This window comes from Pithys albifrons, chromosome 3 (assembly GCF_047495875.1).
Source record: "Pithys albifrons albifrons isolate INPA30051 chromosome 3, PitAlb_v1, whole genome shotgun sequence".
In the NCBI taxonomy this organism is placed as follows: Eukaryota; Metazoa; Chordata; class Aves; order Passeriformes; family Thamnophilidae; genus Pithys; species Pithys albifrons.
The window spans coordinates 83756642-83774210 of record NC_092460.1 but is presented as its reverse complement, the minus strand read 5'-3'; positions in this window follow the sequence as shown (position 1 = coordinate 83774210).

Here is a 17569-nt window from a genome sequence, read left to right as displayed (position 1 = left end):
TCCCTCTTTGCCTTTTCTGGATAACAATCCATTAATTCTTACATATACTGTAATCTGTTATGTGCAGGTGTCATCACAGTTTAGCTTCATTTTGTTGCATTTAAATAATTTCTAAAATCAGAACCCAAGGAATATTAAAATGTATATTTGATCAAAGGACTTCCTTTCTTAAGATCAAACATTCTTAGGCTCATCTTACAGTACTTGAAAATATTTGAACTTGATGGAATAAGGGAGCTTTTTTTTAAAGCTAAAAGGAAAAGAAAAACAGGGGTACTCCAAAATCATTAAAAATGAGCAAGAAAGAAAAAGCCTTTTCGATATAACGCTTGAAATGGATTCAGGTACAAATGAAAGGTAAGTACAGGCAAGCAATTTCATTGGGAATAAAGAAAAACAATATTTAGTTCTCGAAGGCTTTGAAAAAAATCTAGTTTTAAAATCTAGCTTTACTGCAAAGAAAATCTAGAAAGTGAAACAGCTATTTTTCCAAGCCAGTGATCTTACTTGCATTAATTTGAGCCTCTTAATACACAAATATAGGCTGCATGTCAACATATAAGCCATATGATAACCACTTTGCTTCATATTTTGCTTTCTTATAGTGGAAATAACACATCACATGAATTGTGTTGTCTTGCATTCACAATTTGGTGTTCATGCTCTAAACACATAAATAGTTCCAGTGATGAATGATTCATGTTCTTAAAGTCAAACTTTGGACCAATGTAGTTACTTTGTTTCAGTAGGAATACACAAAAGGAATTTCTAGTAAACTCATTTCTGTAAGAATTTTCATTTTGGTAACAGAAAACAGCATGAAATATACCTCTTGTTTCACAAAAATTTATATTAGAATAGCATCATGAAGAAATACTACTTGCATAAAATGAAATATCATAATTCTTTAAACAATACCAAGAATATAGTGAATAAAAAAATTCCAAAAACTATAGATCTGGATCACAAAAGTACTTCAGCATGAATGTAGTTCTCATTGATCTAAACGCTTAACTAACAGCTTTATTTGATCTAATATCTGATTGATCTAAAGGCTAGAGTAAATAAGTTAAACACATAAATGTGTATTCTACAACAGTATATTTAAATGTCTGCTTATCTACATTATGAAGAGATAATTGTTTTGATTTAAATTTTAATAACTTTTACACAACACTTCCTCCAGAAAAGCTTTATTATATATATCACTTGAGTAGAGTAGGTTTCCCCCTTGATATGTATGAAGACAATCTTCCTGATCCCTCAGACAAATAAACTTAGCCCCTGACCATGTGGCAAAGTCACTTGAGTCAAGAAGTTCATTGAATTTATCATTGAATGATGGCAGAGAAATGCCATCTGCAGTCTGCTCCGCTGAATTTCTTATGTGAAGAATCAAACCCATCACACCTTTCCACTGAATAACAATTTACTGAATTGTTTTGAAGAAAATTGCATTTGATGCCACATCACTAAAGACCTTCCTTTGGTCAATATGCACAAAAATCTTCATGGTATTACAAGGCTCAGCTGCATTCAAGAGACCTGAGTACTTATGAGACTTATCAGTTTATGTTTTAACACTAATGAATTTGAGTCATCTCCCTGTTGATGTTACTAAGGGAGACTGTGAGAGAGCTGAAAGGAATCTTATTTTAGAAAAGTAATTTAATAAAGAACTTGAGGAGCTGGGGAAGGTGTATTAGACTGACAAAGGGAATCTGTTCCAGACATAAAACACCATGCAGAGATGCTTAAATGAAACTAGATTATGTGGTGGAGGAAAGGAGGGAGAAGGGGGAGAGAGGGATGTCTGGTCTTTGTAGGACCATAGAAAAAAAAAGACCAAAAAGGCAAAATGAAGGGAAAAGTTAATAACTTTTCTAAGTATAAGCTCAAGCATACTTGCTATTTTCCTGAAATGTACTGCACTTTTTCAGGTAATTTTCTCTTTTACAACTAAATTTTACAACTAAATTTTCTGATGTGCTGGTTTTGGCTGGAATGGAATTTGCTTTCTTCACAGTAGCTCTTAAGGGACTATTCTTTGAATTTGTGCTGAAAACTGTTGATAAGGTAGAGATGTTTTTGTTCTTGCTGAGCAGTGCTTACATAGAGTCAAGATATTTTCTGCTTTTTGCATCGCCCTGCCAGCAAGTAGGTTGTGAAGCACAAGAAGCTGGATGAGTCACAGTCAGGACAGCTTCTCCTAGCTGGCCAAAGGGATATTCAATACCATGCGGCATCATGCTCAGCACTTAAAGCTCGAAAGAAGGAGGAAGGCTGCAGATGAGGTGTGGGGAAGAGGATATATTTTGTAGTGATGATGTTTGCTTTCCCAAGTAACCATTATGAATAATGAAGCCCTGCCTTCTTGGAGATGGCTGAACACTTCTCTGCTCACTGGAAGGAATGAATGAATTCCTTTTTTCCTTTGTTTGTATGCATAGATTTAGCTGTACCTATTAAATTGCCTTTATCCAAAAGCACAAGTTCTGTCACTTTTACTCTTCCAGTTCTCCCCCAGATCACATTTGCAGGGGAGTGAGTGAGTAGTCCCTTGAGACTTAGTTGCTGGCCAGGGTTAAACCATGACATTTGGTTTGTTTCATATTTATTAGCAAAGAATTCAGGGATTCTGGGGTATCATTGGATTTTTCCCAAAGAATAGCAGACATTTTTTATACTGACATGTTCTTATTACAGCCATAGTTCTATTTCTTAAAATTTGTCAAGATTTACTGTGATAGTAATTTATGACATAACTGGGAACATGACATGGTGATAGATGTAGATGCTAAAGTGAAAAAAGTCATCCATTCAACTCCTTTATCAGACAATTTATAGGTGATTTTTTTTTATTTACAAAGTAACAGAATTATAAATGGTGAACAGCAAAAGTTATTCCACCTTCCTTAAACCTTGCTCAGTAAAAAGGCATTGTGCTTTCGGTAGCGGTTTCCCACTCTATTTCAAAATACCGCTGTATCAGGCAACAGGAGATCGTTTGATCTGCCATGGTTGTGCATTTAACATATATACGAAGTATATAGTCCTTACAAGACAGAGAAACTGCCTTAATGTATTACTTATGATTTTGCTAGTATGCTGAAAAAAATATGTTGATGGACAGCTCATCAATTATCACTTAGATGGTAGTCTACTGTGGATTTTTTTTTGTTTGTTTATCATCTCTGTTGCTGTCTTACTGGGGTGGGAACACCTAAATATCATCTGACTCATTTTGGCAACTCACTGTGTCTATTTATAGAATCATAGAATCATAGAATCATAGAATCGATTGGGTTGGAAAAGACCTCCAAGATCATCAAGTCCAACTCTTGGTCCAACTCTAGTTCATTTACTAGATCATGGCACTCAGCACCATGTTTTGCTTACCAAGGCACAAATGTATAAAGAGTTTAAGGGTGTCGCAGGAAAACAAACCAAAAAAAGGTAATAAATAATTTTGTCAGAAATTTTTCTTCTTCAATACCTCCCAGAAAAAAAGTTTTTGACGTTGTGTCTAAAGTCAGTGGTTTAGCAAATTAACTCCAAGTGGGTCTGAAGATGAGATGATCATCTGTGGCAGAGATTATATCACTGTCTGAGTAGTGATATAATCTATAATGTAATCTGGTGAAGCTGTTTTCACCACGGATATCAGGACATGCCTAATGTCTGCAAGACCCTGATATAAATGGTGAGTGGCATAATACAACATAGGTTTACAGTTACCTTAATACATTCTTTTGTCTGATTTTATTGTTTGTGGGTGGAATTGACCTAAAAAAAAAATCCTGCATTTCATTTCTATGTTCTTGTCTACAAGACAATTGAGTTTTGGAGTCTGTAAAAAAATGTTGGCAGAACTTAGTCAACGAGTCATAATGAATAAATAGAGAATAATGAGCTGTTGAACTTTTATTTGAAGAAAACACTTTAGAAATCAAAATTAGTGAAAAAAATTAAAAAATATTCTGAGGAAAAAACTTGTAATAGATTATTCATCACTGTATCAGTCCCTAGCTACAGTGGGAACCTATGTTCAGTGGAAAGTAAAAGTGGGATAATTATTCTGCATAAAATATTCCTTTTGTCTCTACAGGCATTCGTTGTTGTACTGTAATAGATACATAGCAATTCACTGTCATCTAAATTCCAATAAGGCTGCCTTGCAAATAGTATACCTGCTCAAGATCATCACAAAGGCACATTGAGCCAGGATGATTTTGGTTGTGTCAGACAAGTTGTAGTGATTGGTAATCCAGTCCTACCCTCATGGACAGGGACTTGGTATTAGTAGCTCATTTTTTCATCACATTGTGTCTAAATTACAGCAATTCAATTAAAGCATCATGGGTGCTGGCAACCTCTAGAAAACTTGTACAACCTGTCTCCTCAACAACGGGTGACAACAAAGATAACAAACCCGTTGTCTATTTTTCACATTGAAAAAGGAGATTGAGTCAGTTAAAAATCTCTATTCTTACCTTCAATAGCATATACTTATACATTAAAAACATTAAACACCTCAGGATAGAGTTTTGGCTGAGAAATTTGCAATTTCATTACAAAGAAACTTTTTTTGGAAATAATTTATTCTTCAGGAGATTGATGTCTTCACTACGAAATGCAAATAGAAATGAGTTAATTACACCCTTGTTTATTTTAAATGGAATAACCTATTTCTGTAGGAAATCTTCAAAGTAAAAGAAATTTGAGGAAAGCAGAAGCAGTGATGAGATAGATGATCTGTAGGCATCTACTCAGCTTGCATAATTCAGCTTAGAGCTGTTTAATGTCATTCAACTGTTGAAACCAAGCTACTAGCCTTATGGGGTAGACATTATTAGCTCTGAGGCAATCATACAAAAATTCGTGTGGAACTCTTGTGAATTTGAGCAGTAAGAAGAGATTGTACTTAACTAATGTGTTTACTTCTACATGGGTTCCAATTTTACCTTTATTGAGAACTATAAACAATTGGCTTATCACCACCTTCCTTTCTTTAACTAATTCTCTTGATTCTAGACTGCAACATGTGCACCGTAAGAAAAAACCAAAAACTCTGGATTAATAAAGCACCTCACACAAAGTTCCAGATATTGTCTGAACACTCTGAAACAGGAAATTAAGCAAAATTATCACTCAATGAACTGTCAGATTGTTCTCACATTCTTGATAGCCAAGTTAGCATAGGAAAAAGAAAAAAAAAGTTGATTAGATAACAAGATACGAGAATTTAACTGCCTGATAAGCCTAACTTTTGACTGTTCAATCTTGTGATGGACAACCATTTGTATTTTTAGAAAGTCCTCATGCTGTTTAGATTTTTACAAGATAAACTAGTTGAGCATTGAGCTTTAAAAACCCTCAGAAAGAATGGAATGAATTCAACAGTTGCCAGAAAACAAACAAACACAAAAAGACCCCTCACTTATTCTGAAACATTATTTTCAGTAATTAAGGGGAGATTTCTCCAGGATAGAATTGTATCCTGTTGTTTCTATTAATCAGAATTTTAAGAGAATTTGTGGCTCTAATTTACCATAGATACTTTATTCGGTTTGGGCATAAGCAAACGTTTTAACTTGGATTGTAATTTTTTCCTCATGCATATTATATTTCTTTTGAATGACATTTCTCCAGTGTTGAGATTCATCTATGAGAGATCTCCTCTTTCTACTGGGATTAACATCTCTAAAACAATTATTCCTGATCTAGTCTACATTAACATACTGCAGGATACAAAAAAATATCATGACTATTTCCATGAGTTCAGAACTAATGGTCACTCTTAGAAGCTTCCTGACTTTTCCCATAGGTCAGTTTAACAAAAATATTTGTTTTCTATTTGCATAAGGTTATGATGTGGTCTTTTAGTGAAATCATTAGAGAATCTGTGAGCTACAGCTCCAAGATTTTTGCATTTCATCATATTAATTCTCTACAGATTTTCAACCAGTGGCTTTTATAGGGAAGAGGGAGTGTCAAGTTTTCACCTGTAGGACTAGGACATACCTCAGAGGGTTGCCTAAGTCACTTCTTATCTCAAGGCAGAAGTCACTGTAATTACATCATTACTTAGATATTTTTTTCTTACCATGTCTTACAGAATAATAGAGACCACAATTGTGCAAACAATCTATTCCAACAGTTCATTAACTTAAACAGCATTTTTTACATACGTTTTGCTCACTGTCTAACACAAATCTGTCTTACTGCAATTTAAGATCTGTGCTACTTGTCCTGTCTTTCACATGAATGGAAATTAGAGTACAGCTTTCCTCTCTGTGTTAGGGTCATCAGTACATTCTGTCTCTCCTTGTCTCCTCAGACTGAATACCCTTGTTTTATGTTTCCTGGACCCTAACCCTAATGCTAACCATTTTTTTTTTTAAATAGACAATCCTCAGTTATTCTACATATTTTACTAAATAGAACACAGAGAGCAGGAAAGGGTGTTTCAACTTAAACATTTCCAGTCAGTAACTTTTGAAGACAAAATGCTTCTTCTTTTCACTGGATAGGAAGGAAAACCTAAGCAGCATACTCTGAAGTCATCATTAATCTCTAAAGAACATATCACAATTTAAAATGCTCATATTTATTGTCTTTAATTGTTTGCTGCTCTTTTTGGTGATTTTTTTAAATCAAAATATGGGATTCATTAAATTCATTAAATTGACCCACACTACCTATTTTAATTAAAAACACATTAAATGGTTCTCCTATCATAGCATTTCACACAGCATAAAATTGTCATCTATTTCTAAAGACGTGAAAAGAAAATGGTGTATGTAGTGATGAATGGGAGAGAATTCTACCCTGTGTTACTGGCTCACAGAAACTACATGGGTGTGACTAAAAAGCAGAGGAAGGTTTAAAAACCTAGTTAACTGCTTAACATCATTGAATATCAAGAAAAGGAAGGAGATGTGCTAAGTTAAAAAACAAACAAACAAACAAACAAAAAAAAACCAAAACAAAAAAACCCAAGAAGCTACCTGCCTCCAAGATAACCTTTCTGAGATCCCAATATAATCAAGGGTGTCCCTGAACACTCAGCATTTCTTTTGACTGAATAAAATATAACTATAGGAAATGGGTCAAACTATTCAACCAAAGATTTCTACAAGTTTTACCACAGTGATAATTTAATGACTCCTCTCAGACTGCTATTCTAACTTACTTTACTTGCTGTACTTTTTAACTTTTGGTAGTTAGAGAGAATTTGAAAAACATTAAGTGTTCCTTTGAAACAAAAGGATAAAAAACTCCCTTCTCTTCTTTCTCTATTATAACTCTTTCTGCTTTCCCCAAACTATATCACTCAAAAAGTCTCTCATAGACATATCAATTTATCTGACACTGTAATCCTCTCCAGTGCATTTCTTCAGATCTTCCAAATAGTGGAAAAGATGCCTCATCCCTAAAAAATCTCACTAAAACTCTGTACTAGAAGAATATAGATGGTGTGAGATTAAACTAGGCTGTAGAGAGATACTTCTACCCCTTTCCAGCTCATAAAGGCCTATGACAAATTGACCACTGATGGCCTCCACATTAACTCTTTGAACTCCACATTCTAGAAGGTGGAAATTGTATTTTGACATCCTTACCAATAGAATACAATATAGAACATTCACATAGCAGCATTCACATAAATCTTTCATAAGGTTACGCCTTTCCATCAAATACCCTGCCTTCTGCATCACAGTCCCTGAGCTACCATCTATGAACCTTTAGTGAAATGTGCAGAAAACTGAGAAATTGAAGCTCCTATTTTCTCTTGAGAGTCTCAGCTTCAGTACTGATAACTTGTACTTTCCATCAAAAGAAGAAATTACGCTTTTGCTTCTTTCTGCTGATGATTTATTTTTTCCCCCAAAGAGGATTGAACCAGGGAAACCTATTAAAATTATGGAAAGCAGAACTTGCAAATAAGCCCGTGGTAAGAGAATGGAGCCAAGCAGAGTTTATACCTTTATTCTTCCTGTTTAATTTAAAGATAAATGACTAGCTAAAGCATAGTATTAAAACATGTTTCTTTTTTTAAAAAATATCATTCCTATTAGTGCAATGAAGCATTTGAAGATGCTGTTTAAATATTTTCTAATTTATAGATGTCAATTTTGATTCTGAAACGTGTAAATTTAGCTGACAGGGTTAGTTTATAGTAACAAAAGAGAATACAAAACACACAGGTTTTCACAACCTATTGACTTGTGGAAATAGCAAACATATCTCTTTTGAAAATAGTGTAGTCTATGAGCATTTGTTTGAAATGTTCATATTGGGTTTCTTGTAGGACTTGTATTGCTTTGACTTTCTTCCTATTGCCTATGTTATTTCTCCAACTTAAGAAACTAGGTATCCTCCATATTTCCATCTGTTCATTTGAAATTTCTCATTCCCTCTCAAAAGCTAGGTAAAATTTTGGACTTACAAAATTTAAAGGGCCACAGTACTTCTTTACAACTAACTGTAAAATCTTCTACTAAAGTTAAAAGATCTGCTACTGCAGAATATATCTATACATAAAGATTTGTTTAGGTGTATTTTGAATTTGACAATAACGCAATGCTTACACTACCCACCAAATACCACAAATATTCTTAAAAGAATGCTTCTACAAAGATGTGCAATTTGAACATGAATGGGCAAACACCATGTGAAAACCTTGTTAAAAAGAGGTGAAACCAATTTGTCGTTGATGTTTTTCCACTGACAGTATTGTAGGGAGGCTGGCCTCCTACAATTAACTTATTTTTCTGGAAGTTTTGGATACATCACTTCATTGATATAATTCAATCCCGAACAATTATTGATGCAAGACAAAATCCAGCACTACAATGCTCAAAGTATATGACTGAAATTGAGCGTCAGTACATATGTTTGCAATGGAATCACCATCACTTGTGTTGAATGAAGTTCAGCCACATTTCAAAATCTTCTGAGACTGGAATAATATAGGGGACAAAAGAGGATTTTAATAACACATTTTAATCTGGTAGATCTGAGCTGCTTTTATGTCTATGCAGTTTTCTAAATCTGTGGAGCAATATCATTATAAAAGTACATTGCAGACAGAGCTCTAGTTCTTGTGAACTATTAGAATAGAACCATAAATGGACAGAGACAGATGTCTCCTGACCTCTTCTTAGGCAATTTAAAATGTTACCTTAGCCACTGGAAAAAGAAAAACACTAGGTTATCAAGCTAAAATCCAGCTTTTCCTCTCAGGCAACAACCTATTTACTGACAGAAATTAGGCTTGATCATGGAAAGATGGAAGTGAGAGAGCACAAATTCAGATAGTGCACCACCACAGATATTAAACCACATAGAAAGAGAGTTAGTTTGTTTGAATTAAAGGAAAGACACAAATTTTGGAAGTGTCAGATTGAAATAATTGAATCAATTAAGATATCAACTTTTCTTTGTTTGGACTTTTTTTCTCTAGCTTTATTTTTACAGGCACACTTTGATATCATATGTAAGTTGGTGTAAGAGGATTAAGCTCTGTTGACTAAATTAGCTCTCATTTTTAATCTAGTTAAATCTGCACATACAGGGAGTGGTGGGACTTCTCTAATGAGCTATCCAGAACAAAGCTGTATCCTTGTTGTATATCTGACAGTTTTTGCCAACTCCCAGATGCTGTGGCAGAAGTGATTTATTTGATAAAGTCAAATATGTAGGACACAGAAGTGGTTCTTCAGCCAAAAATTCTGGAACAAATAAATTATTGAAGGGAAGTCCAGGGGCAGCCCACTGAGAGATAGACACATTGATTTGGTTCAAAATTCTCACAAGTCAAATAGCCCCAATAATGTAAGGTTGGAAGATCCTTTATTTCTCATTGTCAGTCTTTTACATACACACTAAATTAATGCTAGTTATCAGCATGACCAAAACTTTCTTAATCAGTAGCATTTTTCATGTACTTCACCTATGGAGCTGGTCTTGTGTGTCCCAGAAGAATGAAAGAGCATAGTTTCTGTTCAGAGGAATTAAAATTCCCAGAGTAGTCCTTGGCCTGATCTGCTTGCTGGTGTGATCTCAAACAATATCCCTAGTCTGTTATTCTCAGGCATAGCACCCCTAAAAGCTCTTTAAAAGCAGCACATGCTACACATGAATGTAGAAAGTAAAGGATAAAATGTACAGTAAGAGTCTTAGTCCATATGCTGGTCTTCTAGTAATCCTGACACATAATTTAGTCATGGCCACAGACAGACCCTTGGAGATGGCATTGCTGCTTAAGGAGCTGAATCTCAGACACAGTCCTCCAGATGTGCTAGCCAGCTGTGCAAAATTCCTAGAATCATAGAATCATAGAATCGATTGGGTTGGAAAAGACCTCCAAGATCATCGAGTCCAACCCTTGGTCCAACTCTAGTTCATTTACTAGATCATGGCACCCAGCGCCACGTCCAATCTGTGTTTAAAAATCTCTAGGGATGGTGAATCCACCACCTCTCCGGGCAGCCCATTCCAATGCCTGATTACTCTCTCTGTAAAAAATTTTTTTCTGATATCCAACTTAAATTTCCCCTGGCAGAGCTTGAGCCCGTGCCTCCTTGTTCTATTGCTGAGTGCCTGGGAGAAGAGACCAGCCCCCACCTGGCTATAACTTCCCTTCAGGTAGTTATAGACAGTGATGAGGTCACCTCTGAGCCTCCTCTTCTCCACGCTAAACAACCCCAGCTCCCTCAGCCTCTCCCCATAGGACTTGTGCTCCAGTCCCTTCACCAGCCTTGTTGCTCTTCTCTGGACCTGTTCCAGCACCTCAATATCCTTTCTGAACTGAGGGGCCCAGAACTGAACACAGTACTCAAGGTGTGGCCTCACCAATGCAGAGTACAGGGGAAGGATCACTTCCCTGGTCCTGCTGGTCATGCTATTTTTGATACAGGACAGGATCCCATTGGCCTTCTTGGCCACCTGGGCACACTGTTGAGTCATGTTGAGCTTCCTGTCAATTAGTACTCCAAGGTCCCTTTCTGCCTGGATGCTCTCCAGCCACTCTGTGCCCAGCCTGGAGCGCTGCATGGGGTTGTTGTGGCCAAAGTGCAGGACCCGGCACTTGGCCTTGTTGAACTTCATCCCATTGGAATCAGCCCGTCTCTCAAGTCTATCCAGATCCCTCTGCAGAGCCCTCCTGCCTTCCAGCAGGTCGACACTCCCTCCCAACTTGGTGTCATCAGCAAATTTGCTGATGATGGACTCAATCCCCTCATCTAAATCATCAATAAAGATGTTAAACAGGACTGGACCCAATACAGACCCCTGGGGAACACCACTGGTGACCGGCCGCCAGCTGGATGCAGCTCCATTCACCAGCACTCTCCGGGCCCGACTCTCCAGCCAGCTCTTAATCCAGGAGAGGGTACACTTGTCCAAGCCATGGGCTACCAGCTTTTTCAGGAGTATATTATGGGAGACAGTATCAAAGGCCTTGATGAAGTCCAGATAGACCACATCCACAGCCTTCCCCTCATCCACCAGGAGGGTCACCTGATCGTAGAAAGAGATCAGGTTGGTCAGACAGGACCTGCCCCTCCTAAACCCATGCTGGCTGGGTCTAATCCCTTGTCCACCCTGAAGGTGCTGTGTGATTGCACTCAGGATGAACTGCTCCATAACCCTGCCAGGCACGGAGGTCAGGCTGACAGGCCTGTAGTTGCCAGGGTCCTGCTTGCAGCCCTTTTTGTGGATTGGGATGACATTCGCCAACCTCCAATCATCTGGGACCTCCCCAGAGAGCCAGGACTGTTGGAAGATGATGGAGAGCGGTTTGGCAAGCTCTTCTGCCAGCTCCTTCATCACCCTGGGATGCAATTTCTCTCTTTCAAGCACACCCTTTACTATGACAACATCATGGGTGTTTGTTCCTAGAATATTTGAATCGATATTTTAGTATTCTTCACTGGTTTATCCTGTAAGTCTTCTATAATTCCTAAATCTTTTAGATCTCCTAAATTCAACACTGATTTCTCACCAAAGACCTGTGTGTCCATTCTTTTTCTGATACCCTTTTTCATTTTATGACTCTGTTGGTTCAATTCTAACACACTTTATCCTGTATTTAACTGTCCTTGAAACTTCCTTTAAATATGACATCTTCTGTATCATTAAGCTATAATTTAAAGTCCTGACCAGGGTAAACTTTCCTTTAGTAAAAAAACCATGACATATGTTAGCTTTTATTTTGACAAAACCAGTAAAAAAACAACAGCACTAAGAGGTGACAGAGAAACAGCTGAAATTGCACTTCTCTGGCAATGTAAAATCAATTTTATACATATTTATCAGAAGGAAAAGATATAATGTCACTGAAAGATTATTTGATCAGTAACATAAATCAGGAAATAGATGCACTGTTGATATCAGTGGAAGTTGGGAAGTTTTCATCACCTGACAATCTGATGTATTCTTTGGACCACAGAGCAGCCACCATCACTGTATAAAGGCGACATGAATAAAATCTTTGCAGTATGCTTTTAATCCATCCTATTTACCTCTATCAGTTATTGAAATCAAGCAAAGATTAAGAGCAAGGGATTGACAATATACAACCTTTCTAGGATTTTGTTAAGAAGAAGGAATAATTACAGCTAAAAAAAGCCAAATAAACAAACAAAAAAAAAAAAGAAAACCTGCAAGAAAAAACAACCCAACATAACAAGAAGCGTGCAGCTTATTTTTGAGACTGTCAAAAGACTGTAAGAAAGGATTATAAACTGAAGATACAGTCTATTGCATTTAGTTGTCACCTGGAATGATCCTTGTAGCCAAGCATACTATCGTGCTCATCATCACTCAATCATCTCTGGATTGCACATTATATTTTTCATGCCTTAAGCCATTCTCCCTGAACATCTGTAAAATCAGCCTGCAGGGATTGTACAGAATACTGTAGTGACTGGTACATTAGGTTGCTCTGGGGATATTAAGTGTGACAGACAAATAGAATTTGTTCTAATGTACTCTTATGAAGGGACTACTCAATATGTTAGTGATCTGGAAGGTTTTGTTGGTTTCTTTACTTGTAGGAGACAAAATCCACATTATAATTCAGAAGTAAGATTCTGCGTATTGGTAGAGTTTGTTCAAACAATGCTAATGTTTCAATATAACATAAGTATGATACTCTTCTCCACCACCCCTACCACCCACATAAGTATGATACTCACCCTCACAACCCACCTTTCAGGAACAGGTATCTTTAAGAGGCAAAATATAAATACCAACTGTATACATTTTTCCTGGGATAATGGATTTGATTTTCAATCAAACAAAATATGATAGTCTAAATGCCTTTGAAATATCAAGGGAAGTTTCCTTTCAATGTTTGTATAGATGGCATTGCCAGAACGCTTCAAACTCTGGGTAGTTCCTTACTCAAAGACTGTCAGAGCAATGAAAAATTATTCTAATTATGTCCTTGAAACACTTAAAAAAATATTTTTCTATGTTGATGACTAAGAAAACTAGAGAGTACAATAGAATTCAATAAAACAGACATGATCATTATGTCAGAAAGAAGTTTGCTCTGGCTGATGCTGAGCTACTGAGGTGATGGATGCACAAGGCACACAAGATAAATGATAACCAGGAATGTGGGATGCTGCTTTTCAAACTGAGCAGAAAACTCTATTTAATATCTATTCAATCATAAAAAATTGTAGAGCCTTGGAGGTGTCAAAAATATGCTAATATACACATTCTAGTTTGTACTTGCATCATGTTTCTCCAAGTAGAGAGGCTCCTGTACTGTTACCTGCTTCATACTGCCAAGCCAGCACCTCAGTGCTACCAGCAACATTTCAATTAAAAAAAAATTAAAAGGAATAGCACCTTCTCTTTTGTGGGATCAGATATTCTGATCTTTTCTTCAGCACTGATAGATGTGTTTCTTTTTAATTGTCTGTTGTCCTAGTTCAACAGCCAGGATCAGTTTATCACTGAATGAGTATGACCAAAGCTGTATATTCTCCACCCTCTAAACATTTCTCATGAACTCTTAACAATGGACCATTTGCAGCAGCTGCCCAGAGCACAACTGACCCCTCAGGATGTAAGCTGGGTGTTAAAGAAGCCTGTGGGATTGGAGCTGTGATAACTCCCCTCTAGGGAGTCGTTAGCACCTCCACACCGAGCCTAAGGGATCATGTCTGTTAATGGACCATCAATGATTCCAAAAATACCCCATGATTCACAGTTTGATCACCCAGTGTGGAACTCCCCACCTTGGGGAAGGTACTGGGTGTTCCCACCTGAACCTGAGGGTATATAATCTTGGGGTTTGGAGATTTCTGGTACCTCTTGTCAGATCCAGAGGAGGACTAGAATCTTGATAGGACTGTGACCACCACTCTTGACCAGATTGTGTCCATCATCTGCACCAACAGATTTTTCCCTTCCTTTGACTTTGGACTCAGGGTAACCATGGAGAGTCTCAGCACGGGGACTAATGAACACCATTCTGTTTGTGCCCCAGGGTGCTACATCATACTTCTAAGTTCTGTGGGTTAAAACCAATTTCTCTTTGTATCATTGCATTTATTGTAATATTTTTGTTAAATTGTAACTCTGACTTATACTCTCTTTTGTGTTGGGTTCATTTCTCCTGCTGGTTTACCTTTAAACCAGCACATCTGTTTTTAGGTTGTTGTGAAATATGTTGATTTATGAAATTAATTTTATTCATAGTGATAGAAACAAAAGTCTTAAAGATGGCAGTTCCACTTTATGAACTCTATGGGACACAAAACGCTGAACACAAATACCTAGGCACTTACACTGCCATTCTTCCCACACCTGATTCTAACATATGAACTAAGTCTTCTTGGAATTTTCAGTATGAAGATTTATTTTTCCTTTGAAGCCAATACATCAAGTTATATTTCTGCAGATTAATATGAAATGTAACTTTTTGGTTGTTTGAGAACATGTCACAATAAGATAAATGCAATAATAAAAGCTGTAAAATATTCTTACTTTCATGTGAAATTTAGGAGTCATTAAACTGAAGTACACCAGCACTTAAAGTGTATTTGTGTAAATATTTTTTTTCATCAAAGTCCAATATCTTATCTAGAAAACATTATAAAGACTGGAGATTCTTCTTACTTGTTTTAGTGGGCTTTGGACAACATTCAAAATAACGAAACATGATGAAAGTTCCATAATGCAGGTGTTTAGTTAAGTAAGTAAGTTATAAAGCTGTTGAACATACAGGTTCTTCTTCCCATTTTTTCCTTTTGAGATCTCCATCTTCAGAATTTTTGAGGTCTGAAGTTACAAAAAAACTTAAAAAAATGTGTTATGGAAAGACTGTGCTGTCTGATTACATTCCCAGTATCAAAAATGCTGTAGAATTAAAATATACAGCAATGCATCTAAACTTGTATTGAAAAATACGTAATCTGTTCGTGTTTCAAGTGGTGCGTATACAGTGATTACAAAGAAATTATTTTTTGCTTGCCATAAGGTGAAGCTTTGTGATTTAACACGTAAAAAAGTGACATGTTAGCAGATTACAATATGTCTTTGAAAAGGTGATAAGACTTTTAGTTTACTTTAGGACATGATTAGCTGTTTACAAGATGAGCCTCATTATTTTGGAGAAAAACAAAAAGCAAAAATATTGCATTTTAGAAAGCTTTATAATACTCTCTGACATATTGAATTAAATGTAATAAAAATTTCCAATTTAAGCCTGACTGAAGAAAGTTTATATTCTTTTAAAAGTAATCATGAAGAAATTTTGTAGGCTATTTTAAATTATTGTTATTATTAATTCTGTTCATCAGCCTGAGAGCCTAACAATGACAAAGTTCTTAAAATTTATGCCTTATGACAAATAATCTAATGTAAATCATAAATTCTTTCAGTGGATAAATCCTATTATTCCTATATGACACTTTATATAATCCTAAGTAATGTAAATAAGCTCACAGGATGGAAAACAGTTGTGTGAAGCTAGATTTTAAAAGATGTGTTAGAACTCAAGGATTCAAGACAAACTGGATTTTCTTCCTAGAGTCATTGTAAAAAAGTTCATTTCTAAACCAGAAGGCAATTCCTGTGAGCAGTTCAGAAATAACTACCTTCTCTCACAGTAGGCAAGTTTGGCAACTGTGGGTGACAAGTTGGCCTCAAGACTAAGCACTACATGGTGACCAACTTTAGTGACCTGTAAAACAGATTTTTGAACGTTAGGACATAGGAATCAAAACCTTCTGTTAAAGGAATTTTTCCTAGGATTTTTATGGAGGCTTAAGAGCATACTATAGAAACTTCCAGAAAAATTGCATGCAACATTTAACTTCACTATATAGCATTGAAATTAATATTATAAAAAATATGTGATTTAGAAAGTAACCACTTTCTTGTCAATGTTAATTACACAAAGGGATAACTTTGCATATAGAATTTGGTGAATAAATATGAACAATACTGAAAATATTTTAATTTAGAAATCTTTTTCCTGTTAAAAATCTCACAAATTTGTAACATTTTCAAAAATACAACTTTGGGTGTCTTTTTTCCCCCATTTACTGTAGTACCAGAATTTTTTTTCTTCTATTACTATCCATCACAATGAGGAAAAGTATTTAATTTCTAGCTTAATTTGATTTTAAAAATTATTATAGAAGTTCAATGTCATTTTTAAAAACATATTAAAAACAGAACAAAACAAACCAAAAAAATTCCCTTACTATTTTCACATTTATGATACTTCTTGTTGTCCCCTTTCAGCAAACTTCTCATTTTTCCATGCTTTGCTTTCATGTTTTAAAGATGTCATCACTTAATATTTACCACCTGAAAGCTGTACTACTTTTATTAATTTCAGTACAACAGGAAGACAGTAGATTCTCATCTGAAATCTCTGATGTCTGCAATATTAATCTGACTATAGAATAACTTTCCAGAACAACGATGGCCTTATTTAGTTCTACAAACCAGCTTTTGAAGCAACTTTTTCATATACATGTAGTTTTAAAATGTATTAAAATCCCTTGCAATCCTGTTACTAGGTACCTATTTACAGACCAAAGGCATTGCCACTTAGCCTTTCAGATCACAAAATCTCAGGAGAAAATTGGTTATGATTCTTCGTATATTGTCATGGAGATACATCACAAGACATCATATCTTGTGAGTTAGGTTGTATCATGAACACTGAACTAGTTCTGAAAGCATTATGCCCTGAGATGATTATTAAAGCTCATATTCACACATTTGCTCTCAAATGAAATGATTTTTTAGTTAATCTCATTATGTCTGATGCTTTATTCCTGAAAGCCAAAGAATGGTATAATCATACCTCATCTTTCCTTAGAAAGATAATGTCTGAGCATCCATCATTTCAGAGAAAAGATAGAAGAGCTGGTTTTAATAAAATGCTTTGAATATTTGAAGACCAGTTTTTGCAGAGCTAATGTTCTTTTTGAAGCCAATGTTTTTCTGAGCATTAGGTGTAGTATCACAAACCAGGAAAATTTTGAGTTACTATAGTTAATCAAATCACTATTCTCTCATTGAACTA